General features: G+C 44.5%; 1 protein-coding gene across 1 annotated transcript in view; it reads right to left on the reverse strand.

The window, feature by feature from the left end:
- Positions 1-27,106, reverse strand: part of PITPNM3 (PITPNM family member 3) — a 1,384,705-nt gene that overhangs the window by 488,519 nt on the left and 869,080 nt on the right. The window lies entirely within an intron of this gene.

Raw genomic sequence — 27,106 nt, forward strand, 5'->3', positions numbered from 1 at the left:
TATTGGGCTACAGGGAACTTACATGCCCGGATGAATTTGATGATGACTCAGTGGTCGTGTGTGATTTGCAGAACTGGGCTGTTTGAGCACGCTTCTGGCAGCTTACTTTAGGAGGAGGCAAACGAAAATATACGTGACTCCCATATTTTGCTATCAAGACTGGGTCAGAGTTGCATTCTTCCCAGCACTAGGGACCTGTTCGAGAATTAATACATTTCCATTCTGGGAGAGCTTAGCCTCATTTCTGTGTGATGTTGCAATGCGGCACAAATTAGTACAAATACATCGATTTCTAGATATCGACACTGATCCAAATAGTTGCAAATTCTCCGGGGCATATTAACAACGGCCAGCGATAATTATCGCTGGCCGTGCTTAGCGATAATTATATTATCGCAGGCTATCTCCAGTATTTATCACCCTGGTAATGTGTTATTAACAATGTGTTACTCCAGGGCGCTGAAAATTCCAGAGATAGCGGGGTTATCGCCCTTTTGCAGGGAACATCGCTGGTTTTCCAGCGATGTTCCCTGCAAAAGGGCGATAACCTAGCTGATATGACCCACTGTGGTATCAGCATAATCCACCCCCTATGTTAGGGATGGCTAAATCAGGATTTTCGCCAAAATCAAATGTGTGCTGAAATCATGTGGGCTGCCTTGTAAATATTGCGATGTAAACATCAGCAATATTTGCAAAGTCCATCTTGGGTACGCCCAGTAATGCCCACTTTGCATCTCATTGGAGATGCAAAGTGAGGCGTCAGGAAAAAGGGGGTTAACATGCGATTATGCATCTTAGCACCCTCTTGAAAATAGGGCGCTACTGTTACGGCGGGATCTCGGACCTATTGCTATAGATCTAGATCCCAACTCAGGTCGACTGAACCGTTGATACCTGTCATAGAGTAAAAGGCAATCCACTACTAGGTCAATCAATAAGGACTTACACCACTCTAAAGAACCACTTACTACGAATAAGTTTTAAAAGTTTATTATAAGGCCAAAGTCAACTGGAGATACAAACATCTCAAAATAAGGTTAAAAAGATATACTGGTATCAATACAAACATAAATTTTCTAAATGCTCTTAGTCGACAGAAGAATGTCACCAAAACCAATTCAAAAATCATCAGAGTTGCAAGAATAGATACAAGCTGTAACTTGTGGGTCAGTGACAGAAAGGAAGAAAATCCAGGTTAGACTGTCCCTACACTAGACTAAGTGACATCCCTACTTAGTAAAATCTTAGCCTAAAAAGGTGTCAGCCGTGGTGACTTCCAAAGAAGATCACTCACTTCCCTTAGTCTTCGTTGTGAATCGGTGTCTCGTAGTTACCCTATCTGCCTACCCATCCGCTCTCTTAGGTTCCTCAGACCATCTGCCCTAACTCCACCCAAGGGTGCTGTCCCTAATACAAAAATAACATTTACAATAGAAACGCCCTTTAGAGACGCCCCTCACGTGGTGTCAGTTCTGGCATTTTCCATGCTGATACTCCACTGGGCCCATCGTTAGCGTTGACCTTGCTTCTCAGGCTCTTCTCCGGCAGGACGGTACCCCCCAGGAAATTCCTGAAGCCTCCTCCAGGCCTGTGCCTGGCTCCCTGAACAAAACTCTATTCATCACTCTCTTGATTGGAACCTCCTCGCACCTGCAAACAGACACTCGTACAGTGGGCCCCAAATTCCGGCCTCCACCGTATCTTCTAAGTCGTAAACCATCGAACAGTCTCTGCAATTTATGCTTAACATGACCTTCCTTTAACTAACACATGCAGATCAAAAGAAACGAACTTATCTATTCAGGCCTATTAGAATTACATGAAACGGGCCTGTGCCCTCTGTAAACCTTTAATTTCTTAGTCTAAACAGTATTCTAACTTATTACACACAATGGTTATATGAAACACTTCTATAAAATATATTTCAGTCTTATGATCAATAATACTTTGAATTACAACAACATTAAAAATCCACATCATGTGAGAGTGTAACAACACCTTTCATTCTCTGTGAACTGCCATGTGGCCTACACATTTCTACGTTTAGCAGCATTACATTCTCCTTTACAACAGCCACATAACATGGGACTTCAACATCATTCTAACATCTCTACACACTTCTACATTAGCTTTTCACACTGATATATGCATTCTATTTTAATTAAACACTCATGTATTTTCCCTCTATAAATTCGACACGCTTATGAAATCTTTACTAAGCTGATGCAACGTGCTTGTAAATATGGTGCACTTCTATTTTTTTTTTCTTGATTTGCGCTCTCTCACTGGTATTATCTCTGCTTTTTTGGCTTTGTAAGCCGAAAAAGCGGAGCTAAAGCCCTTGTAAATATGCCCCTTAATGTTTAGTAGAAGCCAAATAAAATAGTATTAGGGTGGAAGAACTTTGGCAACGAGCAATTCCAATAAAGGTTATGCCTTTCTCAAAAACATAATAGAGATAGTAGGAAATTCAGTGGCAGCAGGCAAGGATCAGGGGTGGCAAGGCTGGATGGGGGGAGATGAGGAAGGAAGCGGGTGCAGAAAAAAAAAGAAGGAAAAAATGTACCTTCTCGCTGCTTCCTCCCCGCTTCTCTCCTCCATAGTCCCTCGCTCCAGCCAGAACAGGAAGCACATCCAGGCTCCCCATAGCCAACGTGATCCTCTGAAAGCGGTGGTTCAGCGCTCAGACAGGCAGTGGGAGTCTGCACAGGTTCTCCACCCAGGCTGCAATACAACCTGCGTGGAGAACATGCAAAGTGCGCATGAATGTTTGGACATCCCGAGACAGCCAGCGAAACATTCATGCGTACTTACTGAGTGTGCCCACCACTCCTCCCCCTGTTCTGAGAGCAACCCGACCCTCAAAGCTGCTGCAGCAGGAACAAATACAATTATAATAATTTTGAGTTATTATAATTGTTTCCCTTTATTTCACTGACAAGTAGCAGTGGGCCGATGCTCCTCTGCCTTAGTGTAGGAACTGCCACTGGGGAAATTGTGCATTTTAGAGCCCTTACTACCTGCAAACTGTATATAAAATCAATACAATAACTGCCTGTGCAGAGGGGCGCTTAAAATAGAGGTTTGCTAGGTGTCTGCATCTAGCCCTCACTTCCTACTTACCAAATGAGGGAATTCTGGGAGCTGTAGTATTGGATCTGTTCAGTTGAACTAACTGGACTGACACTTCCGCTATAAAATTTAACTTACCTGCAGCTCCGCTGGACGGCGCCTTGCTCCTCTCTGACGATTGTCGACTTCAGCTGCACACTGCGAAGGCTCCCAGATGCCAATCCCAGTGCTTCTTTCATGCTGGCAATACTATGAATACTATTCCCAGCATGAGAGAAGCGCAGGGATTGGCCTGGGTGGCCTGGTTTGCTGCTCAGACAGTAACTGAGAGTCTGTGGCATTTATCCAACACTGCAACACAGCCGGGCTGAAGAAACCTAAGTGCACTTGATGGTTCGGCAAGCCTAAGGCAGCCAGCGAAACCGTCATGTGCATTTAATAGTGCCCACCACCACTCCCCCTGCCATGCCTGTCACAAGGGATTGCCTGGCCCAGCCTTGCTGAAGACTCGCGCTGGTGGCGATCAGTCTGGCAAAAATAAAATTATAATAATAATATAATAAAAGGCTTGTACTCACATTTTATTTTTAGCATAGAGGCAGCACTCCTCTGCCATGACTGAGAAGGCTCCCTGCTGCCTTACCGCTAAGGCTGAGAACACCAACTCATTTCAGATTAGGCATTGGAAGAAAAGGCGCGTGCTTATGTATTCTGATTGCTGTCGCCTTTGGTCCCATTAGATCTGGTGACCTATAAACAAAAAACTCTTAACCCTGCCATCAGCCAGTGACCTTCATCTGCTCCTCTCCCAGGATTGCCACTTGAACAAATCCACCAATAGTATATCTAAAAGAGCCCTAGATGCTTTTTGAAGATTGCAAAGCGGTCTGATTGGCAGATAAAACTGTAGTCGCCCAGCGTGCCCATAATGTGGTCTGATAACAATATTTAGATTGCTTGCACGGTGGCTAGCGTGCACTTCTTGTTGGAAGCACCCTCAGATGGTTCACATATACATTCAGCAAGGATAGCATCTGAGCATTGCAGCTGCATCCAGAAATGAATCTTCAAAAAGTTAATTCACCCAGTAAAGGGAACAGTTTCACTATTTGACTAAATTAGAAGGACAGTCTGTATGCATAAAACAGTCATGTTTAAAAAATGCATAAGCACATCTGGGAGAACAAAATACTCCAACACCCATGTGTCTCATAGCACACATCCCTGTCGAGCCTCTGTGCTGGCAAATGTGCATGATTTCATACATTCATATATGGCAGGTCTGGAAATAATACAAAATAACAGTGATATTTGCTTAACGGAAAATTAATTGTAGCTTCTTCTTTTTGGTTTAACCCTACCTTCCACACAGCCACCCTTAAATACCCAGTGTTGGAAACTGAGTTACTGGTTAAGGGGTTGAAACCCTACTCAAACAGCAACCACAATCTCTGTAGTGTGAAACACAAGCAAACCTCAAATTAACCCTCTGATTGATTGACACAAAAACATAGATTAGCCAGCCTTAACTTAGTGGTAATGTATAGAGTATCTATGCAGTATACAAACAGGAATATGGTGAAACACAGCACAAAAAATACCCCACATCGATTTAGAAAAATAGAGTAAAATGTATTAAATTACTTGAGATCAAAATGACAAAAATCCAATCAGTAGAACCGGAGATATGCTATTTCAAAGTTTGCAGTGAAAATAGTGCCTAGAAGAACAAAGTGCCAACTGTGATTATCACACCGCACTGGACCTGGACAAATCAGAAATTCAGGCTGACCTCGATGATGTGCGGGCCAGATACAGGGACCAAGTTAGGCCCTCTAAAGAAGGTACCACAAATCCTGAGGGAAATGCAAAATACCATGTCGAGGATGCATCATACAGTGGTGGTTCCGAATGGAGCTGCATCGGTTCTGCCCACAGGATGACAGCTGGGCTGGCAGAGAATCTTCAGGCCCACTTCCAAGAGTTCAGTAATGAAGTGTCACCACATTAAGATTCACGGGCGACAGAGTCGAGGTGCTGGGTACAAGGTGGATGGAACCTTTTCTGTCTTGAGGCTCTGATTAGGAGGCCAGCCAACTATCCCTTGAAAATGTCTTTCCATTATCGAATTATCTTGGTGGTAGGCTTGTGCTTTGGCATTTTATGTATGGCAAAAAAAAATCATAATTTCTTCTCAGTTACGGCTAGGATCACAATGGTATTGGCCTTGGTTTATGTACAGGTTGGACTATGTCAATGCACTATATGCTGGCCTGCCTAAATGTCTGCTGAGAAGACTTCAGACTGTTCAAAATGCGGCAAGTAGGCTGGCTCTCGGTCTTACCAGACAAGAGCACATTACTATGCATCTGTATAATTTGCACTGGCTCCCCATGGAAATACAGATTCTTTTCAAGTCCTTTCTGTTAATGCACAGAGCGCACCATCATTCTAGACCTGACTACTTATCTGCCAGGATTAATTATTATAACCCTGTAAGAGTATTACGGTCTTGTAATAACCATCTGACCAGCATCCCAAGAGTTTGTCTGTCCAAATCTGGTTGATATTTTGTCTCTTTCATGAGCCCAGTGGGTTGTCATAATGTCCCTTTAGATTTGTGACAGATCACTGATGAATCATTGTTTAAGAAAAGGCTCAAGACACGACTCTTTACGCAGTAGCTGTTTTTTACCTTTCTCTCTCTAATGTAGCTCATTGTGCAGCAGTGGTTTTCTACCTTTCTCTCTCTCACAGTACCAGTTAGCATCAGGACAGTAGCATCAGGACAGTCTGTTGAGTAGCCTTGCGCTCTAGAAATCTCTTTACCTCACCATTAACATTAAGTCACTTTAGTGATCCGGGGTTCAAGATGCAGGTCCAGCCCTTCTCACTGAGGCAGCAAGAAAGCACAATAACAGTCCTTCTTGCAGAGCAGCACAGCAGTCCTTCTGTGTCTTCCACAGGCCGGAGGTGCACTGAAAAGCTTGGTCTGAGAGTACATTACTTAAATCTGGTGCTCACTTTAAAGTAAGAGAAGTTAATAGAGAATTCTCTGTGAAGACCCATACGTTTCCTACTTCCCCTGCCCTGGCTACAAGTTGGATGCTTGAACATTGTAGAGGAGACAAGTCGTTTGTGCTCAGGCAGGGCACAGCCTATTCCAATGCACGTGCCCTCCCATTCTGCCAGTTGATAGCCTGTACAGGCATACCTAATCCCTCTGTTTGTGTTCTGTGTCTGTGAGGAATAAACAAAGTCCAACTGTCAACTACACCCAGTCATGTGACCCAGGTACAGGCTGCAGGCAGAAAAATGCTAACTTTATAAAAGGGGCATTTTCAAAATTGTTACTTAAAATCTGACATTACCAATAAAGAAGATTTTTAATTCCGATTTCTCAGACACCAAATGTTTACCTGGTTCCAATCAAATGTTAGCACTTATTAAATGTAATAAGGCAACTCAAAGTAATCTATTTGAGAGGTAGGCTTCACAGTGTTGAAAAACGAATATAAGATTTTTTCACTACCAGCACATATAAAACAATAAAGTACATGTCATACTTTTTAAATAGACTGCATCCTGCCCTCTGGGCTGTGTAGGGCCTACCCTGGGGTGACTTAGGTGTATTTAAAAGGGAAGTTAGGACCTTGCAAAATTGTTACTTTGCCAGCATGAAATGGCAGTTTAAAACTGCACACACAGAGTCTGCAATGTCAGACCTGAGATATGTTTAAAGGGCTACTTTAGTGGGTGGCACAATCAGTGCTGCTGGCCCACTAGTAGTATTTAATTTACAGGCTCTGGGTACATGTAGTACCACTTTACTAGGGACTTACAAGCAAATTAAATATGCACATTGGGTGTAAGACAATTCAACCATGTTAAAAGGAGACAGCACGTGCACTGGTTAGCTGCGGTTAAATGCGCACAGTCCTATAAGCTAACACAAATAGGTTCAGAAAACAGTAGGGCGAAGGAAAAAAGTTTGGGGATGACCCTGCAGAAAGAAACAAAGTCCAACACCTGGTCTTCCCTAACCCGCTGATTTACCCACTGCTATTCTATAACATAACAATTTTCTCCCGTGGGAAATTACCCTTTTTGAAGGGCTATTCCCAAACTTTTTGTTATTTCCTCCTATTTTTCCTTACCTTTTTTGTTGGCTTTAGGACTCTGAGCACTTAACCACTGCTGATCAGTGTTAATTTGCATTTTCTTTCTGTGTAAATTGATATCATGATTGGTTATCCATGATTGGCATATTTGAATTACTGATAGGCCCATAGTACAGTGTGCCAGGACCTGTAAATCAAATGCTACTAGTGGGCTTGCAGCACTGGTTGTGACGTTGACATGAGTAGCCCTGTAAGTGTGTCTCAGACCAACCACTATAGTGTCTGTGTGCACAGTTTGTAAATGTCATGTCAACCTGGCAAGTGCACCCGCTTGCCAGGCCCTAACCTACCCTTTTCCTACATGTAAGGCACCCCCTGGTAGGCCCAAGGTACTCTCATGGGCAGGGTGAAATGTATGTGAAAGGTAGGACATGTACTGGTGTGTGTGAAATGCCCTGATAGTGAAATACTTCCAATTTAATAACACATCTTTTAGTAAAGATGGTTTTTAAGTTGTGTGTTCAACAATGCCACTTTTAGAAAGTAGGCATTTTCTTATTTAACCATTCTGTGTCTCTGCCTGTTTGTGAATTGACTGTCTGGGTTGGGAGTGACAGGGGCTGTGGATGTGCTTTCACTGTAGACAGCCACTGTGGGTTGAGGGAGGATGAGGTGTTCCTGGCCCTGCCTGAATGACTGTGAGTGAGCTGAATAAACATTGGCAGCATTTACAGTAGTGGGAGGGGTTTTCGTTGAACCTGAATAGGGCCTGTACCCCTTGCACAACGCTGTCTCCACCCCCCTGTGGTCCTACTTCACCAGTGAGGATACAACTAGTTTGGACTGAAATCAGAGACCCTTGCACATAGAAGAACAAAGAGAAAATTGGGTGTAAGTAATGGACTTTAAATCCCAGAACTTTAGATCGCTTTTTGACTCAAGAGGAACCTTTGCCAAGGAGGAGAGCTGGAGAGCTGTGAGGAGTTCTGCCCTTTTGCTGTGTGTTGCTTTGATGGGCTGTCCTGCAGTTTCTGCTACTGCCAAGCAAGGACAAAGACTGGAACTTTGCTGAGAAATCTGCTTGAAGAAGAATCTCCAAGAGCTTGTGTGTGCTGGCATCCTGTTCTGAAGTCTCAGGGACACAAAGACTTCCACCCCATCTCTCCTCAACTCTGCTCCTACTGTTGGGAGCTGAAAGAAACCTAAGCGAAGCAAGAAAAGCAATCTCTGATGCCGTCACCTGCACCTCAGCCCGGGGCACCGCTCGTGAAGTGCCCGACGCACAGCCTAGCCTGCACTGCAGCTCCGATGCCCTTCGATGCCTGCAGTTGTTGGCCTGCCAGACGCCAGCACTCACACCGACTCCGTCAACATCAGCACCTGCATTGTGGTATTGCGGCATCGATAACCGCCGAGGGTGACTCCACAAACACGCTGACCTCACATTACCTCAACGGAACTGAGGCCTCACCGCCGACGCAACCGATTTTTCGCGGCCTGAATTCAACATGTTGCCTCCTCGCGGACACGATGCCTTGCCTCCCCTGTGGCAGCCAGGGTGCCGGCCTTGACCTCAGCACCAACTTCTCACTTCCACTAAGCAGGGCATCATCATAGAATTCGTTTTCCAAGGTACTGTTTGATTGGGTGTCCATGAGGCTCCGTGCCCGACACCACACACCTCACAGTCAGCACCGTACTTTGGATTTATTGCTGTCATGACGTCCTAATAGCCCCAGGTGGAGCTATTTGTTTTTTACAAGCAAGCTTTATTTTGGAAATAACTGTTCTGATGTGCTATTTTACAACATGTATGCTAGATTTTTGTCTTACTTTATTTTTCTAAACTGGTGTAGTGTCCATTTGTGGTGTTTTCACTATATTACTGTGAGTTTTGAGTACAAATACTTTACACATTGCCTTTGGGATAAGCCTGTTTGCTCTTGCCAAGCTACCAAGGAGGTGAATAGGGGTTATCTAGAGTGTGTATCCCCCTTACCCTGACTAGAAACAAGGAATCCCTACTTGGACAAAGATGCCTACTTCTGCCAATTAGAGACTTCCAGTTCTACGTTCTACTCTTCCTGGTTTCCCAGTTTTGGCAAGCTTTCAGCACTCACAAATCTCCCAATTTTATCACCTGCAACTTCCACGCCAGAAGGGGACAATTGCATTGCCCCAGTCAAATTGCGTAAAAAACACTGAAGCCCATTGTTCCTGATCCCATAGGAACTACATGTCTCTTAGTATCAAGTGCCTCTTAAACAGGACAAAGGGAATGCTGACCTTGGTAGTTATCAAAGTTTTTATTTTATTGAAATACGTTATAAAGTACCACCTACGGACAAGGGCATCACCGCGCTGTAGACTAAAATAGCACAGGAGGGAGAATTACAGGAAAGAAATCTAAAAACAAGTAATGGAAAATGGAGCCGGCACAATGAAACAAATCAGGGAGCAAGTGGATAAAGCTTAAGATTTAAAGACTACAAAAAGTGAGAAATCAATGTAAGCAATCCAAAAGAGGTGTGTTTAGTTTGTCACAGAAATTTATCAACGAACGTTCCAATTCAGGCAACATTGCACACCATTGTGGATGCGCCTGGAAGCTACTGTTTCATAGTTCTAGACACTGTGAATCACAAGAGATGATCATTGAGAAAACACTGATAGCTCCAGGGGGTGGCAACCGGGGCACAGGAAAGGATGAAGGAAGTCACTTGCATGACCCCTGCGGAGCTTCGCACCGTGTTCTGAACAATATAGGATTGGGGGTGGGCCCTTTCAAGGCAGGGGATGGTTCCCCCCAAGTAAGTAGTAAATCCGTCTCTCTCGTGAGGAGGGAAGGGTGCTCAGAATCTGTCTTAGACTTTGGGGTCCAGGTCTCATATAGCGCCTGGTGACATTTAGCAAGAGCTAACCTCAGCCTGGATTTGCGCCAGAGAAAGTACATTGCCAAGGAGTCCACCTCCCCAGCCACTCGCGGGCACCACTTGTGGGAATTTTTGAAAAAGATAAACAGCCTGATTCATGTACATGCCGTTTTGCGTGTCCCTAATAGCGAATCATAGCGATTCGCTATTGAGGACACGCAAAACGGCATTCATGTAGGAATTGCTACTTAAATAGCGATTCCTACATGTTCTTTATTTGCGAGTAGCAATTTGCTACTCGCAAATACTCCCCATTCATTCCTATGGGCCAAGAGGCCCATAGGAATGAATGGGGATTTGCGAGTAGCAATTTGCTACTCGCAACTAAGATAGCGATTTTAAGGGTGCCAGGGGTGTCCAAAGGACGCCCTGTAGCACCCCTAAAATGCACTTTTGGACAGGTGTTGCGCACACACATGTCCAAAGGACATATGTGTGTGCTACATGCAACTTTGAAAAATGCTTTTAAAAGCATTTTTCTGAGTTTTTGCTATGGTCGGACCTGTCGGTAAATAGCGGCCCCAAAAGTCCAAAATCGCTATTTTGTTTTGTGTCATGAATAGCATTTGAGGAATCTCTATTAGAGATTCCTTAAATGCCATTCCACGCAAATATGCGAATTCTTACATAGCGATTTTTGCATTTGGTATCATGAATACCAAATGCAAAAATCGCACTCGCAAAGGGCCAGATTCTGAGAATCTGGCCCTTTGCGAGTGCAATTTACCTACATGAATCAGGCTGATAGAAACCTCGGCAGAACCATCATTTTGTAGAGCGCAATCCTCCCCATCACATTAAGTGGCCTTTTGATTTACGATCTGGTGAACTTCTGCTCACTGCATACATAAAGAAGGCCTTTTTGCCACTTTTAGAAAACGATACATACAGATGTTATGAGTAAGTGATGCAAGGCTTGACATCTCCCACTCATGGCATATTGTCGCCAGCTGCTACCATAAGCACCCACGTTAACCAAGTTCAGCACCGAGGACAGCTCCACGAACAGCTCGCCTCTCGGTGCGTGGGGAAGGTGCAATCCCACCGTTTTCGTGCAGTAATTTCACACCACTGCAATTATGAATAACATTTCATGGAAAGGGAATTACCAATTTAATTGGGCTGTAAATCCACAAGGAATTCGCCATATATATTTTTTGCCGTATACATTTACCACCTGCGCTGGGCTGGTAGTAAATGCACGTGCGGCCCTGTGGATGGGGTATGGGAGGGGAGGGAAATAATAGGAGAGTAAAGGGGAAAGTATTTTCTGGTGTTGGGGTGCGCATTGTATCCTCCCATCTGCCGACAGAAACAGGAATAAGTCTTCACTGCTGCAGCAGCCAAAATCGAATGTGATTTTCCCGGTGGGTCAAACCAGCCACACAATTAAGCTAGGTTCCCCAACACCCAGACAAACAGGTGTGGAAACACCTAACTAAACACTGCTCTGCCTGCCTCGTATGAGAACCGCAGTAGGAACTTTGCTATTTTTCTCAGCAGTAGAGCATGCTACCGGAGGGCTTCTAGGCACAGCTAATGTTTCATAAAACGCAGAATCGGAAGCTATTTTGCAGGGCTGATCATTTGACCTTTTTTTCAAACACCTAGATATTATTTGTCTCGTTTTGCTTGCATTTTATTTAGAAAACATTAGAACAGAGAGATAAAGGCTTTGATATCCTCAGATGATTGATATTTAATTCTGCTTTGGAATAGACAGGAGGTCATTAAGGGAGTGTCGGTTGTGTTAAAGCCCTGTCAAGTGTGTGGCCCTACAGCACCACACCATGAGGAAGGCATGCCCACTAGCAACTCTGCATGTGTAACAATGAAACAACCGATGAAAACACCTTTTCCTGCAGGTTATTTCCAGTTCAAAGGTAAATTCATGGCAATGCCTTGCTTTTCAGGTTCAGTGATGCATTTAATGACTTGTGGTGTTACTGCAATTTTACCAGGATTCCTTGAATGAGGACCAAATGCAGACATCTCTGTGGCCACTGAGATGGACTTTAATTGTTGGTATACGTTCATTTAGAGTCCTGGACACAATCCTAATACTCAATGGAAATAAAATATCACCACATTGTATTACTCAGAATTCAGGATTCTTTGCACGTATAAAAGGAAAAAATGAGGTACGATTACACATATATTTCACATTTATTTACACCTTTTTAACACCCGAATTTAAGCTGGTGGTAACCGATCTCAATATCTGCATATGTTGCAGAATGAGGAGCCAGAACTCCAAGAAAGATCCAAAAACATTATCACTCCTCCACTTCAGTTAGTAGCTGAAGCCCCTACTCTTCAATGAGCCCCTAGTCTAGAGTTAAGGCAAGGACTTTCAGTGTCCCAGGCACAATTGTATTTTTGTATATGGGTGCTCCCTTTCCCCTATCATCCAGGCCAGTTTGATGGCATTTACTGAAATATGGAACCTTCTTGAAGTAATCAGTGCTGGCTCTGTAAGGCAATGTCCATATTATAGCCCTGACAATGATCATTGTGATTGCATACAATACAGGGAAATAAATAAAGAACAAACTCCAATTTCCCAACAAACCCCACTTGTCCTCACTTTGTACCTCTTTTCTGTCCCGTAGTCTTAAATTGTGGATGTTTGCCAGGTGCACCCTTGGTAAAGGCTAAAAGTGAAATAGTGATTTCCCACCTCATATGTAGTCTCTTAAATTTTAATTTAATTTAATTGCGGGTTTATATAGCGCTAGGAATCGACTCCCGGAGGAGTATCTCCACGCTTCGACCGCTGGGGAACCCGTCCTGGCTCACCCTGAGAGATGGTCCCAGATGGGTATCTCTAAGGTGCGACCAAGCATCCTCGGCGATCTGGGGGGGGCCGTTGTGAAGATGAGGCAAGCTGATGCCCAGAGTTGCCACGTGTGGTCTCTGACTAGAGTAGGCACCTAGGCGAGAATTATCAAGTCCGCTGACCCTGGTCCACGACCCTGCCGCGTCGGGAATCGAACCCTGGTCCCGGGCCGTTCTCTGCTTACGGGTCTGCCACCTCTAACCAGTGAGCCACACTTCTCCACTATGGCGATTCCCGAAGAAAAATGATTCTGACACCGCTAAAGCGCCATTCCACGGGGAGGTCCTTGGCGTCGGCAAACCTGGGCCAGTCCAGTGCCTGAGACTGGAGTGAGTTTAATTTATCCAACTTTCGTACACACTTGGGGGCAGATTTATGTTTCCTGGCGCATTCCTGCAAATCAGCAGGGATGCGCCAGGAAAGATGCGTAACGCAAGTTTACTTTTGCACCACCAGAGATGTGCCACATTTAAAATGTGGTGTATCATGGCGCAAGGATAAACAGATGCATGTCGCATCTGCCAGCGTAAGGTTGGCGCGGTGCTGGAGTTGTGTCGCGGGCTCCACGCAACTCCAGGACTGTTCCAACTCTGCCTATGTTCAACATGGTGCGTCAAGCCTTACGCCTGCTTCAAGCAAGGGAAAGGTTTTAACGCAGCGGCGTCGGAAAAGTCACTGAGTGAAATCTTGTAGATTGTACTCAGTCACTTTTCTGAGGCGTTCCTGCGACGTAACGCCCCCCCCCCCCCTGCCGGAACGCCAACATGAATCATGTAGTGCAGGGCTTTACAACGTGGCGCATCTCCCTAGATGTGTCACGTTGTAAATAGGGCGCACATAAGTGATGCAACGGCGGCGCAAATGAAGCATAAGGGGCTTGTAAATCTGCCCCGTGGTGGTCAAGATTCTGCTTGTTGATATTCTGAAATGCTAATAATGACGATTATACACACCTGGGTCCAGATTTACAACCGCTTTGCACAAGCTTTGTGCTGCTCCTGTAACACAAAGCCAGCGCAAAGAATCAGATGAACAAACACTTTGAGTTGGATCAGCGTTACTTTTTTCATATAAAACCGACGTAAATTGTTGTGGTTGAATTTACAATCTGATATAAATCATGATTTGCGCTGTTTACAACCCAAAGTAATGCAAAGCCTTGCACTGCTTTGCATCAAGAGGGTGTTTCATAGGTGGCGCCTGGGCGTTCAAAGAATTGTGACAGGGATACACAGCAATTTTTTCACTTCTCTTTGCTTTTTTTTCACTTTGCATGTGTGCTGCACTGCATAGCACGCATACAACGTGGAACATGCCTTAAAGCATACTTTTTGTACTGGAAAGGGACCTCTTTTAGCACAAAACCTAAGCTTCCTACAACACACACACTCCTGCTCTATGGCACAAGGGTATGTGCATTGCAGCCAAGCGTGCACCAGAGCAGGGAGCGAGCAGAACAGCACCACATCCTAATAGATAAGGCGCTGTTATTTTCTTTCCCATTCAAGCATGTCAGCAGAGCAACCTTACTTGCTGCCCAGCGTTGCGTGGCCTCTATGTAAATCTGTGCCAAAGTATTATGCTTAGACATACTATGTGCTGCTTTATTTAGTATAAGAAATTGGAGTATAAGTTGGGAGGGGGTGAGTACCCATCTGAAGTAATAATCACATTATTTTTCAGGGTGAACAATTAAAGTAACTAAGCAAGCCTGGGCTCAACCCCCTGCTAGCTATGGCACAATAAAGACAGCCTTAACTTAGAGAGAATATATAAAGTATGTATGCAGTACTCAAACAGTAATAAAGTGAAATAACAACACAAGAAAAGCCCAAAACTATTTTAAAAAATAGAGTAAAATGTAATCAATAAAATGACGCCAAAATAATACAAATCCAATAAGTAGAACCAGAAATATTTTTTTTTAGTTTGAACTCTAAATAGCGCCAAAAAGTGCAAAATGCCAAGTGCAGAAATTTGGTCACGCTAGACCAGATCAGAGTAAAAAGCTGATTGCAACAGGGTGTGGGTGAGATACAGGGACCAGGGATGTCACTGAGAAAAGTTTAGCTTCGGACTTAGAAACTTTTATGGAGACAAAAATGGTAATGAACGAGTCATCGGCAAGGCAAGGTGCTATCTAAATCCAAAGCAGGGCTCTATGACGGCAGGCTACTGAAGAGTGCAGTTTCAGTGTGGTAATCGATGAAGGTGGGAAAGGTCCAAGTGGAAATGTCTGGAGTCAGTGTCCAGGTAGGCCTCAATGTCAATCAGCTATGGCTCAGTGTCCAGTCTCAGTGAAGACCTATCCATTCGGAGTTGGAAACTTTTATGGGCGTTGGATCGTCCGCAGTGAGACAAACTTGCACGTTAACTCTGACAAGCTTTTGAGATCAGCACTTTTGGCTTTAAAGGCGACCCTGGTCTCCAGGCAGAAAGTTGGTAGAAAGTTTCTAAGTCTAATGTTTTGCACTTTGGGGACAAGAGGAATACAGGCTATCACCAGCCAAGGGTCTAGGACCTGAGGGAACCACTTGGGGTTTAGGATTCACTCCAGCAGAAGGCAACAATAGCATCTACGGTAGGTCCTGTTGGAATTAGTCATCTGAGCAGTTGCAGGGATAGAGGCTTCTGGAAACTTACTAGCCCAAGCAGGAGGTCCAGAAACTGCCCCCTGGAGTCACTTCTGGAGTCCTGGATTCAAGGCAAGCAAAGTCCAGTCTTCTTTCAGGTTCTTCAGATGCAGATGCAGAGCATCCTTCTTCTGAATCTTCAGAGGACCAGGAATGTTCTGAGGAGAGTTGTAAATGGGGTCCCCTTTTATAACACTTCTAGAGAATTCCTCCCCTCCCTCTGGGTTTTGAGCCAGTCTGACTAGAAAGACAAAAAGGAGGCAGGCCTAGGCGTGAGCTTCATATGCTAGTGACAAGGTAGGCATCATTTGAAACTCAGGAAGGGAGGTAGGGACAGTCCCCAGGCCATCTGATCAAGGGAGAAGTCCACCCCCCTGCCACACCCAGAGCCTTTTGTCCATTGCCTGAGAGCAATGCACATCTCACCAATGGGGGCCATCAGCTGTCAGGTGACAGCTAGACACTGGCAGGAAAGCCTATTGCTATTGGGCAGGAAAATGACAACTTTCTAAAAGTGTAATTTCCAAAATTGCAAAATAAATACCAACTTGACCTTTAAGTTAGACTTTAAATTAATATTAAAATGAGTCCTTGAACCATTTTCTAGCTACCCTAAAACTGGATTTACCACGTATTAAATGTAATAGTGTAAAACAGTATTAACCTATGGGAGAGCCATCTTCCCACAATGAAAAGTTAATTTTGCTAGGTCGAAATGACAGTTTAAAACTGCAGTGTCAGGCCTGAAGACTTGCTTTACAATGCCACTTTAGTGGGTGGCACAATGAGTGCAACAGCCCACTAGTAATATTCAATTTAAACCACCTGGCTCAATGTGGTGCCATGTACTAGGGACTTAGAGTAAACTAAAGGTGCCAATGAGGTGTATGCCAGTTTTCACATATTTGAAAAGGAGAGAACAAGCACTTTACCCCTGGGTGGCAGTGCCAAAGTGCACTTGGTTCCATGTCCAACAAACAGAACAGAGCAGAAGGCAGCATCTGGGGGAATACCATGCAAAAGATGATAATTTCCAACGGTTACTTTGAGTCAATAGTATGTTCGATTGGTGGTGCATGTGTGTTCCCATGCAACCATTCCTGGGCTTTCACACAAATATATTTCTACAAGCATATGTAGACAGGAATTTTTGCTAAAATCTTATGCCTCCTCGAGCCAGGCGTAACGAGGAAAAACATTTTAATTTCGTCTTGTTTTTCCTACTTTGCATGCGTGCTGCACTGTACATCACAAATACAAAGCAGGAAAAGGGTTACACAATAGAATTTGTACTGGAGGCACACTATGATGCAATGGTGCGTGTCTTGGGGCCTGGCAGCCTAAAGTTCGCCACGAGAGAGAGAGAGAGAGAGAGAGAGAGAGAGAGAGAGAGAGAGACAGAGAGAGAGACAGAGAAGCAGTAGATTCAGTGCTATTCTACTCTTTCCCTTTCAATCAACACAACATGTGCTTTCTTGATGATCGTATTTGTTGTCAAAATACTCTCAGGCTTCTGATATTGGTTTTGTTCTTGATGATAAGGCCAACCTAGAATTATACGAATGAGTGAAAGGTCAGTACTAAGGCTGGGTCAATTGCCCAGGTAACTGGCATTCTCACTTTGGTCATATTTCAAACAGGAAGCACCATCCATCACATTTATTGTTCGTACTTCATTTCAGGTGCCTCTTTAGACTGTTTTAATACCAACTGGCAGTAAAGTTAATGGCGCTGTGATATAATCATAGATATGTAACTGGAATAAAAAGAAATGCGCCATTTATCACTCCATTTCTTAAACTACTGAGCCAGTCAGTTAATAACTGCTATTGAGGTGAGATGTACATTTTTTCCTTAATCAGATACTAGCTGTCGTTGGAACATTTATATTTTGATCATAAAACCCAACTATATCTAAGTTTATCTTCAGTGTTTTGTTGCTTTGCAGCTCGGCTCGTGCCCTGTAAATGCCCCGACAAACATAGAAATGAACCCTGAGTTTCCGTTGGTTGCCATAACGACCAACCGCTTGTAGTAAATTCAAATAATGGTCCTCCAGGCGACCTATGACGCAAATGTAATGCAACGGCCACTTGTAGTTGTAAGTGCTACACAGCATCAGACCAGCAGCAGTATTCTGTGCAGACAGGTGCCTCTTTGCCACTCACACTTACACAGTCCGGTCACACAAAAGCAATCAGATCCACTGCCATTTTCCTGATTTAATTTCTGAACACTGAGACATATACCATGTTGTTGCAGTCTGCAAAGAGGCTATAAACTTGTGATCACAGGTAAATAGCTGCCATGTTTCCCAGGTCCATGCGTGATGTGCTGCTCCAGTTCAGGGTTTTTTTCTTTGAATAGTGGGTCTTGTAATCTTTTTTATAATGCAATAAACAAGACTACAAGTCCAACAATTCAAAGGCAAAAAAAACATCACGCATGGACCTGGCAAAGCTGGTAGGGCTGCAGGGACATTCTTGCTACATTTTGATCAGCATGGGAGGCAGGATCCATAGCAGAAGACCCGACCTCTGAGGACCAGCACCTGCTATCTCCAGAGCATCACCCTAACTCCATAGCCAACAGCATAGTTGAGGTAAAGAATGTTGCATCACTTACAGGAAAGAGTGGTCGGAGATGGGCCTTCGATAGAAAGGATCACGGGTACGTTCTACGCTTGAGGGGCCTTTGAAGGGACTTAATCAAATTCTGTCCAATACAACAGTACAGCCAAAGTACTTTCAAAATCTGGTTTATTGGTGGCTCTTTTGCATCAGGATAATACTGAGTTAGGCTGCATCAAAGTACTTTGAGGAGGCTTAAATTGTAGAGAGCTACAGTACGTATCAGAATTGGGCAATGGTTGGTGGGAAGATTCAATCAGACAGACTGGAGAATTAATTCACTATAGATCTATGGGGCACATTATCAAGCACGGCGTTAACATTATCGCCGCTGTAGCGGCAGAAAACTGCCGCTAAAGCGGCGATAATCGGATTGATAATACGTCGTCGAAAATTCCCATAGAAGCCCATGTTCACACCAGAACATGGGCTTCTATGGGAGTTCACAAGGGCGTATTATCAAGCCCATTATCGCCGCTTTAGCGGCAGTTTTCTGCCGCTAAAGCGGCGATAATGTTAACGCCGTTTCTTGATAATATGCCCCTATGTGCGAACAGGAGGTGGAGGGATGAGGAGCCATTCTGCAACTTCAAGCCATAAGTTAAACAGAACGAGGGGTGTTTAGGCGTCACTTAAGCCTCATCAAGTCATGGTACATGCAGTGGTGTGGACAGATGGAGCTCTGTGGCTGGACTGCCAGACCAACAAGTCTTCTCTCAGTGTGTACGTGCAGCCTGATGATATTGACATTTTTGTTCGAAGGGTTAGAAAACAATGGTTCTCGTTAACATATTCCGCATGACTCACAATCACAAACAATAGACGTGTGTTGCACTGTTTGATGATGAAAGCTTGGACTTTGAGATGAATTGTGACATCACTCAATGGATGACCCCCTTTGATCTCCTTTTCTAGAAATGGAAAATGTTTTTGATGAAACCTCCAATGAAGACCTTTCTGAAGTCCTTCTTAGGATGAGCCCTCACTGACAGCTTTTGCTTTGCTTACTTGTCAAATTCTGTCAGTTGACGTCAACACCTCTTCTCTGCTGTTTCACAAGTAATACAAATGAGTTTCTCCAATGAACCGTGGAAGTGAATACTAGACTTGCAATGGTTAGACAGATCTCTGCAGCTTCCTGAACCGTCGAAAAGCAGTTTTGAGCAGTCAAGGACTATCTCCTGAGAGGTGGCATGAAAGTACCAGACACAGTGTAATACAAATGTCAAAACAAACAGTAAGGGTCAATGTCTAAACATAAACATTGCTTCTTTGAGCAGACAGCATGGGTACACCTTTATATTAACATAATTCTTATAGTGATGATTAGAAGTGAAACCAGACATCTACGCCATTAAGTTGATCTACACAAATACTCACAAATGTTTGGGTGCTAGGTCTTAAAGTTCTTTTACCCTACTTCAAGGAGCTATCATTCATGCTGAAGTTGCTTAAAATTGACTGTTGTAGGAGACATAAGTTGGTCTAAATGTTCCTATTGTGTGTTGCTTGAGTTGCATTCAGCAACTCTGAGAGTTGCTGAATGCAATTTCAACTCTTCTCTCTTTTTCATACTGCTGATGAAGGCACATTTCAGGAAATATCACACTATGCGCAGTAAGTTGTTGATACTAACTTAAAATCTCTTATTGTCAGTTATATTCCTCTGCTGTCACATGGTCACTCGGTCTTAGCACTAGATCAAGTTTTTCAAGGAGTGGGTAAGCAGACTGATATCAGCCCTGAATCTCCATTCTAACCTCTCACAGCAGATACTTTCTGCTCCTCAGTAGCCAGTCTGAAATTAGGGCTAGGGCAACCCAGGGAAACTTTTCATTTGATTTGGCTGTTCACAAACGAGTTTCTCTTTTCTGTGCAGTATCTTCTGTCTCTGGTGTATCAAAGTTAGGAAGGTACTGTTGGCAAACACTGATCCCAAATTAAAGAGGCAAAGGGTCTGGATCTCACTACTATTGGAAGGAGGAGATAGTTGTGGAAAGATGCCATAGTCTACTGTAGGATACACTTTTCATGCAGCAGAAAAAGTGTTTATGAGCCACAGATTGACAACACACCAGATGGAGTGAGGGAATGCAGAGCCAGCCTCACACAGGGAATTTTGGGGTATATTACCAACAACTAGCGATAATTTTTGTCTCTAACTTGTTTAGAGACAAAAATTATCGCCGCACATCGGCGATTTTTATCGCAGATAAACCTTGCTATTAGCAAGGTTTATCGCAAATGCGATAAAAAACGGCCGCAATGCATGAATATCGCTGAAAAGTCAGCGATATTCATGCATTATCGAGCAAATGCTCTTAGCCATGTTATCCACCTCCCATTGGATAACATGGTGAAGAACTGCTCAGGGCAGGTGTTAGCTTTTGGAGATATTCGCGCTTAGCGCGAATATCTCCAAAAGTTGGTAATAGGAGATAGCGATGTTAGCGACTGTTTCCAGTCGCTAACATCTTGGCACGCCCACTTTGCATGTCATTAGTGATAAATATCACTGACATGCAAAGCGGGGCCCAAGATGGTCGCTATCTCCTATTAGCTGTCACTAACTGGTGTTAGCACAGCTTGGTAATAGGGAGATAATTTTATCTCCGCTTTCTTGGCTTTTAAAGCCAAAAAAGCGGAGATAAACCCCTTGATAATATACCCCTTTATTTCCATACACACCTAGCAGGAGAGAACTGAGCCAATGAACACTCTCCCTTCTAGATACATTAAAAAAAAAATAAGGTGCATAGGCTCCTGACCAGAGATGACCTTAATATGGAATCACCTACCATATTGCAGATGTATTTTTGCTTTTGGAAAAGACACCTCACCACCATTAATAGTGGCATGCTTCATCACTGGTGCCTTCTCCTCATCCGAGTAAGTGGATCCCACTCGAAAGGGCTCAACCACTAGGCGGGATCTTCTCACAGTTTTGTAATTTTTAAATTACTATTATTATTATTATTATTATTATTATTATTAGGTTTTTGTAAAGCGCGTAGTCACCCGTAAGTATCCCAGCGCTAAGATCCGAACAGGCCAGAGGGTAGACCGGGGGGAAGAAGGGGGAAGAAGGAGATCAGGGGAACAGGTGAGTTTTCAGCCGCTTCCTAAATCGGAGATAGTCTGGTTCCGTCCTGAGATCACGGGGGAGGGAGTTCCAGAGACGGGCTGTGTTAACAGAGAAACGCCGTCCACCCGTGCGCACCTTCTTCACTCTGGGGATAGTGATGAGGTATTCAGGGTCGGATCGGAGAGATCTTAGGGCTTTGTAGGCCTGATGAATTTTTTTAGGATAGGGGTCCTTTGTCCTGTAAGAGTTTATGTGACAGACAGAGAGCTTTGAACGTCACTCGCTCTCACACAGGGAGCCAATGGAGCTGTTTCAGGGCTGGTTTAGCGGAGGATCTGGCCGGGGTATTAGTGAGAATCCGTGCCGCGGCATTCTGGATTCTTTGCAGTTTATTAAGGGTTGCCTAGGGAGCGCCTAGATAGATGGTATTGCTATAATCTAGCCTTGATAGAATAAGGCCTTGGATTAGTAATTTCTGGGAAATAAGAGGAAGTAAGGGCAGAATCTTCCTAATAGCTTTGAGGAGCCCGAAGCAGGTCCCAACAATTTTTTGGGCTTGAGTCTTAAAGGTCAGGTCTTTTTCAAGCCAAATTCCCAAGCTCTTAATCTCAGCCTTGGGGGCTGGGGGTTCACCCAAGCAGGGGGGCCAGATATTCTGCGGGAGGGAGAGCCCCTTCTGGCCAAGGAGGAGAATATCCGTCTTTGATCCGTTAAGTTTCAGAGACGATACATTCATCCATCCTTGAATTGCTGCAAGACAGTTGTAGAGGTCCGATGGTTCTTGGTTTGGGTGAGATAAAGACACCACTAGTTGTGTATCATCAGCATAGCTGATGATTTTCACTCCGAACGGGGTGACAACCTCCTCCAATGGGGACATGTAGACATTAAATAATGTCGGGCTTAATGATGAGCCCTGGGGCACACCACATTGGAGGAGGGTTTCGGGGGAACGGGTGTCATTCTCCCAGACCTGAAAGGAGCGGTTACCAAGGAATGATTTGAACCAGGTCAGAGCCGTGCCCTCAACACCAATGTTCTTGAGTCGCTGGATTAGGACCCGATTGTTAACGGTGTCAAAGGCCGCGCTGAGGTCCAGGAGGATCACTGCCACTGATCCTCCTGCATCTAACAGGGCTCTGGCCTCCTCCACTGCTGCGAGTAGAGCGATATCGGTGCCCTGCCCTGGGCGGAATCCAGTTTGTGAGCATCTGAGCAGGTTGTTGGTCTCCAGATATTGCGAAAGCTTTTTGTTAACTAGTTTTTCCGCGATTTTGCTGGTACCGGGGAGGAGAGAGATTGGCCTGTAATTGGCCAGCTCCGAGGGGTCCAGAGAAGGTTTTTTCAGTAGCGCCTTAACAACCGCCACCTTCCAGCCAGGAGGAACTTTACCCTGGAGCAGTGAGGCATTGATAAGGTGAGTGAGTGGGGGGGCGATGGTGGGGGCCACTTTCTTAAGTATGCGTAAAGGGACTGGGTCCCTGGGGGATCCGCTTTTAATAGAGTCTAATGTGGCTAAGACCTCTTTGATGGTGACTGGCCCAAGAGAGCTTAAGTGGGAAGCGGTATGGTTTGAGTTAGTGCCGTCTTCCTCAGCGATGTTGAAGTCAACGGGCGAAAGAGAAGCAAGGATTTTCTGAATCTTCTCCTCGAAGAATTTGGCCAGTTTGAGGCATTTCTCTTCATCTGGCTTGGGGTCAGGCGGGTTTTTTGGTGCCGAGTCTGGGGCTTTAAGTAATTCTTTTAAAATAGTGAAGGTTTCTTTAGCGGAACAGGAGGAATTTGCTATTCTTTCCTGAAAGAATGTACTCTTAGTGTTGCGCAGAGCGATCTTATAGTTTTTTAAGCAGGTACGGAATGCGTCCTTGTTCGCTGTTGATTTATCTTTCCTCCAGGAGCGCTCCGTTCTTTTGCACTCCTTCCGAAGGAGGTTAAGCTCGGGAGTGTACCAGGGAGCAGGGCTCACTCTTTTAAAAGCTTAGCCTTACTATGGGTGTGCTTTTAACAAATATTATTTTATTCCATGGGTGCCCATTTCACGGATAAAAAATAATAATGGACATTAATGTGTTATGAAAGGCAATGTTTCGTACAACTATTGAATGATAATGTTTTCCTACATGTTTCAGTCCAATGGGTCTCCGGCTTTCTTCAGGACCTATAAAACCATGACCAATGTGCAGTTGTTTACAAATAGAATGCACCCAATAGTAGGTGTGTAAGGCTCTCATATCTGTGTGTTGCTTTCAAAGTTGTAATTACGCTATTTGAGCCATTGATCCTAGTACATCAGCACAGAGGGAGGGGGCACTTTCCTGTAGGCACACATTCATCAAAGGTACAGTGCAGCTTTCAGTACCTAGTCTCACTTACCTCTGCTGCATTGAAAAATTGCTTTTCGTAACACAACCCTGTTCCATTATTATTTTTTTAACTGTGAGATAGGTACCCCTGGAATAAAAAGTGATATCTTAAGGGTATACCTATTTTAATAAAACTGGATCCATACCCTTATCCAGAAAAAGACTTTATCATGAACTCCCAACTAGCGAATGAGCCCAGTCACCTACTCAGATCAGGAGGTGGCACCAATGATGGAGGATGCAGCTTTTGTTTTTGGATGGGGTATCTTCTGCAAATATAGAAATACATCTGTGATGCAGAAGCTGATTCTGTAATAAGGTAATTCCTGGTCAGAGGTCTATGCACCTTTTTGTGTTGAACGTTTATGGACAAGGCTAAGCTTCTCAGGGACCATGTGCCCACCAAGGGTCATATTACAGAAGTGCCCCGGGGATGCAACGGAAGTTTGCGCATGCTTTGTGCGCCTCCGGAGCACTTTGGTATTACGAAAGGGGCCACAGTCGCTTGTGCATCCCCTTCTGTAATACGAATAGTGCTGGCGCACATAAAGTGCAAGTGCTGCCATCAGAATGCGTTCCCCTTCATTTGATTGGGGGAGTGGCTCCATGCAAATGAGGGAATCACTTTGCTTCTGCACCTGGGCACAGAGGCAAAGAAGATGTCAGGAGGCTCACTGAGAGTGCACAACCTAAAAGGTGCAGCACTGTCAGTGCACTCCCTGATGGAGGGAAAAAGGGATCCTATGGACCTTCCAGACATCCCCTTGCAGGTGGGTGCAGTCACTCACTGCACCCTCCTGCAAGGGGATCTCTAAACCGTCTTTAAAGTGCAGGTGGGTTACCACCAAAATGGCTTGCTTGCAAGTAATGCATTGTTCTCCTTGAAGCTGCTATATTCTACAAAGGAACGCTTTAAATGAGAGTGCACACTTCAAACAGAATAGAGGGTGCTCGTCGTAATATGATTTCAAGAACAAAAATCAACAGGTATTGCCTTAATGTGATACACAGACAAACACAGAAATGCAGAAATGATTTTAGATGTGTTAACCCATTGTAGCTTATATGGCATACTTTAGCATCCAATCATCCCGGCAATTTCGGCAGGATCTTCCCTGCCTCGAACAAAGAGGACACATTAATTCAATATTTGAAACCTTGGTATCCTACGTTTAGGGTAACTAGCCCATTCGGTACCCTGTCGAAAAATAACAACAAATGGTGTGCAATTTTTTAGTTTGGGGAGATTAGGTTGTTGGCAGGGAGAGAGGAAACACTATATCCGCAGTCCTCAATGTGTTGCTCTATTTTGTAAAGTTTGAAAATGGGGAAAAGCGACTACATTATTCCAAGTATGTGTTTATACTTTGCTGCTATCCCTTTTCATACTCAGAGATCATACATTAGTATGTTTTCCTACTGTTCGAGAGTGGGGTGAGGGTTAGTTATGGGGCTGCCAGCGGTTTGGGAGAGACATGTGAAGCACCCCTGTCACCCTGCCTCTGAGCTTCAGAAAGTTAAATAAAACACCATTTTAGAAACGAGGTCTATGTATATATATGCATGTTTACAGAAAACACTGACACCCAAAGCTATCTAATCCAGCCCATAGTAACATTACAATTCAGAAGTATTCATATTGTCAACTTTAGGTTGAATGATTGAGTTTGCATTGCTGCGCTTTGCATCTGTGCCCTCAGGGGCGGTCTTAGGCATGTGCAAGCTGTGCACCTGCACAGGGCCCCCAAACCTCAGGGGCCACCACGCTAATATATATCCTTAATATAATAATCCTCTGAGGATGGATACATATTTATGTGGCGGCCCCTGGCAGGGATTTGGCGGCCTCTGGCTCTGTTCCACTTCCAAACACCCCGACCCTCCCTCTTCACTGGCCTCCGCGCCTGCCTTCCTCCGGGGGGCCCCCTACCCAGGCTCCCTGCCCAGTGCCGCCATGAGCCTAGAGCCGCCCCTCGTGCCCTGTACGTAGGTATATGTCGCAAGCTCCCTCAGCATTATGACTTTGAAAGCAATCTGGAATTGGATGGTGCAAATAAGTCTCGGCAGCAGCCACAGCAAACCTCTTGGTGAAGAATGTAGTCTGAAATACCGAGCGTGTGGTCTCCAGTTACCAGAATATCTGAGCCAAATGACCAAGGACCATAATATCAAGGAGGTGGGTGCATATACATAAATATATAAACTTTTTATCTGAGTACACTAGCAATATATATTGTCAAGGTACCTAAACATTGAGTTATGTATTGTAAACTTATAAATACTGTCAATATTTTAGTCTAAACATGGCGGCCCTCTGTCTGTCAGGATTGCAGAGGTTATGCTCTCCTTCACCCAGATGAACCGAGTAAAGGATGGCATACAATAAATCAGGCTTTATAAAAAAAAAAAAAAAATGTAATTGAAGTTTTGTATAGCACTGGCTGGAGGGTATCAGAGCGCTTCACATCAAAAACACATATGCAACAAAAGAACAAGGAGCACAGGCGGACATAAAGTCAGTACAACAACATCTTGAGCGGAATACGGGACGGAGATCAGGAGCGAATCATCCGGCTCTGGGTTCAAAGAGAAGGCGGCCTTTCGTAGTCAGGCGTGGGGTTCTCACTACCAACCAGAGCGCTCTAGGAAGAGGGCTTTGAGTAACGTCTTGAATTGCGGGAAGGAGGCGGTCATTCTGATGTGGGGGAGATGGAGTTCCAGATCCTTGGGGCATTGCCCGCAAAGGATTTATTCGCAGTTTTGTGTTTCTAAGATTTCAGAGGGATGGGTAGGAGTGTGTTGGAGCTTCTGAGGTTCCTGGATTGACCGGCCCTTTTGAGTTTGGATGCATCTCTGAAATGAAAGTCATATTGTTTCAAGGCAGGAAGGTCTAAAGTTGAGTCTGACGAGGGTCCCTCAAAGTTGGATACATCATCGAGCTCCCTCTGAAACTTTCCATTTTGGTGCAAAAAGCTGCCTGCGAGACAAAACTGGATTTCGTGGCCACAGACATTGCTTCATTGCTGGGATGGCTTTGCCGCATGGCCCTGGTCCAAAGTTTTACCTTAGGACTTTGTTTCTTTTTTGATTTTCAAAATCTTCCAATGCTATTAGGCTGGAAGCTGCAGCCAGGCAGGGCTTCACAAGGCTAGATACCTTTAATTCAAGGTCCAACACTAACCATTTCCATCATATTAAAAAGCTCTGAGGCGGGTCAGACCAGGTTTTTTTGTCCACATTGGGTGGGAACCCCCTCGTCAAGTCACAGCACCTTGTCCTTGTCTACATCCGCTGATAGACTTTTTTCTTATCAATCATGCAGCCCCCAAGTTCTCAAAGCAGGCTTCTATGCACCAGGTATTGCCCCAGCAGCAGGAATGTCTGCAGGGTATTGTCCTTTGTAGGAGGTTGGGGTGATGCCTGCCTG

The sequence above is a fragment of the Lissotriton helveticus genome, chromosome 3_1, assembly GCF_964261635.1.
Source record: "Lissotriton helveticus chromosome 3_1, aLisHel1.1, whole genome shotgun sequence".
Lineage (NCBI taxonomy): Eukaryota > Metazoa > Chordata > Amphibia > Caudata > Salamandridae > Lissotriton > Lissotriton helveticus.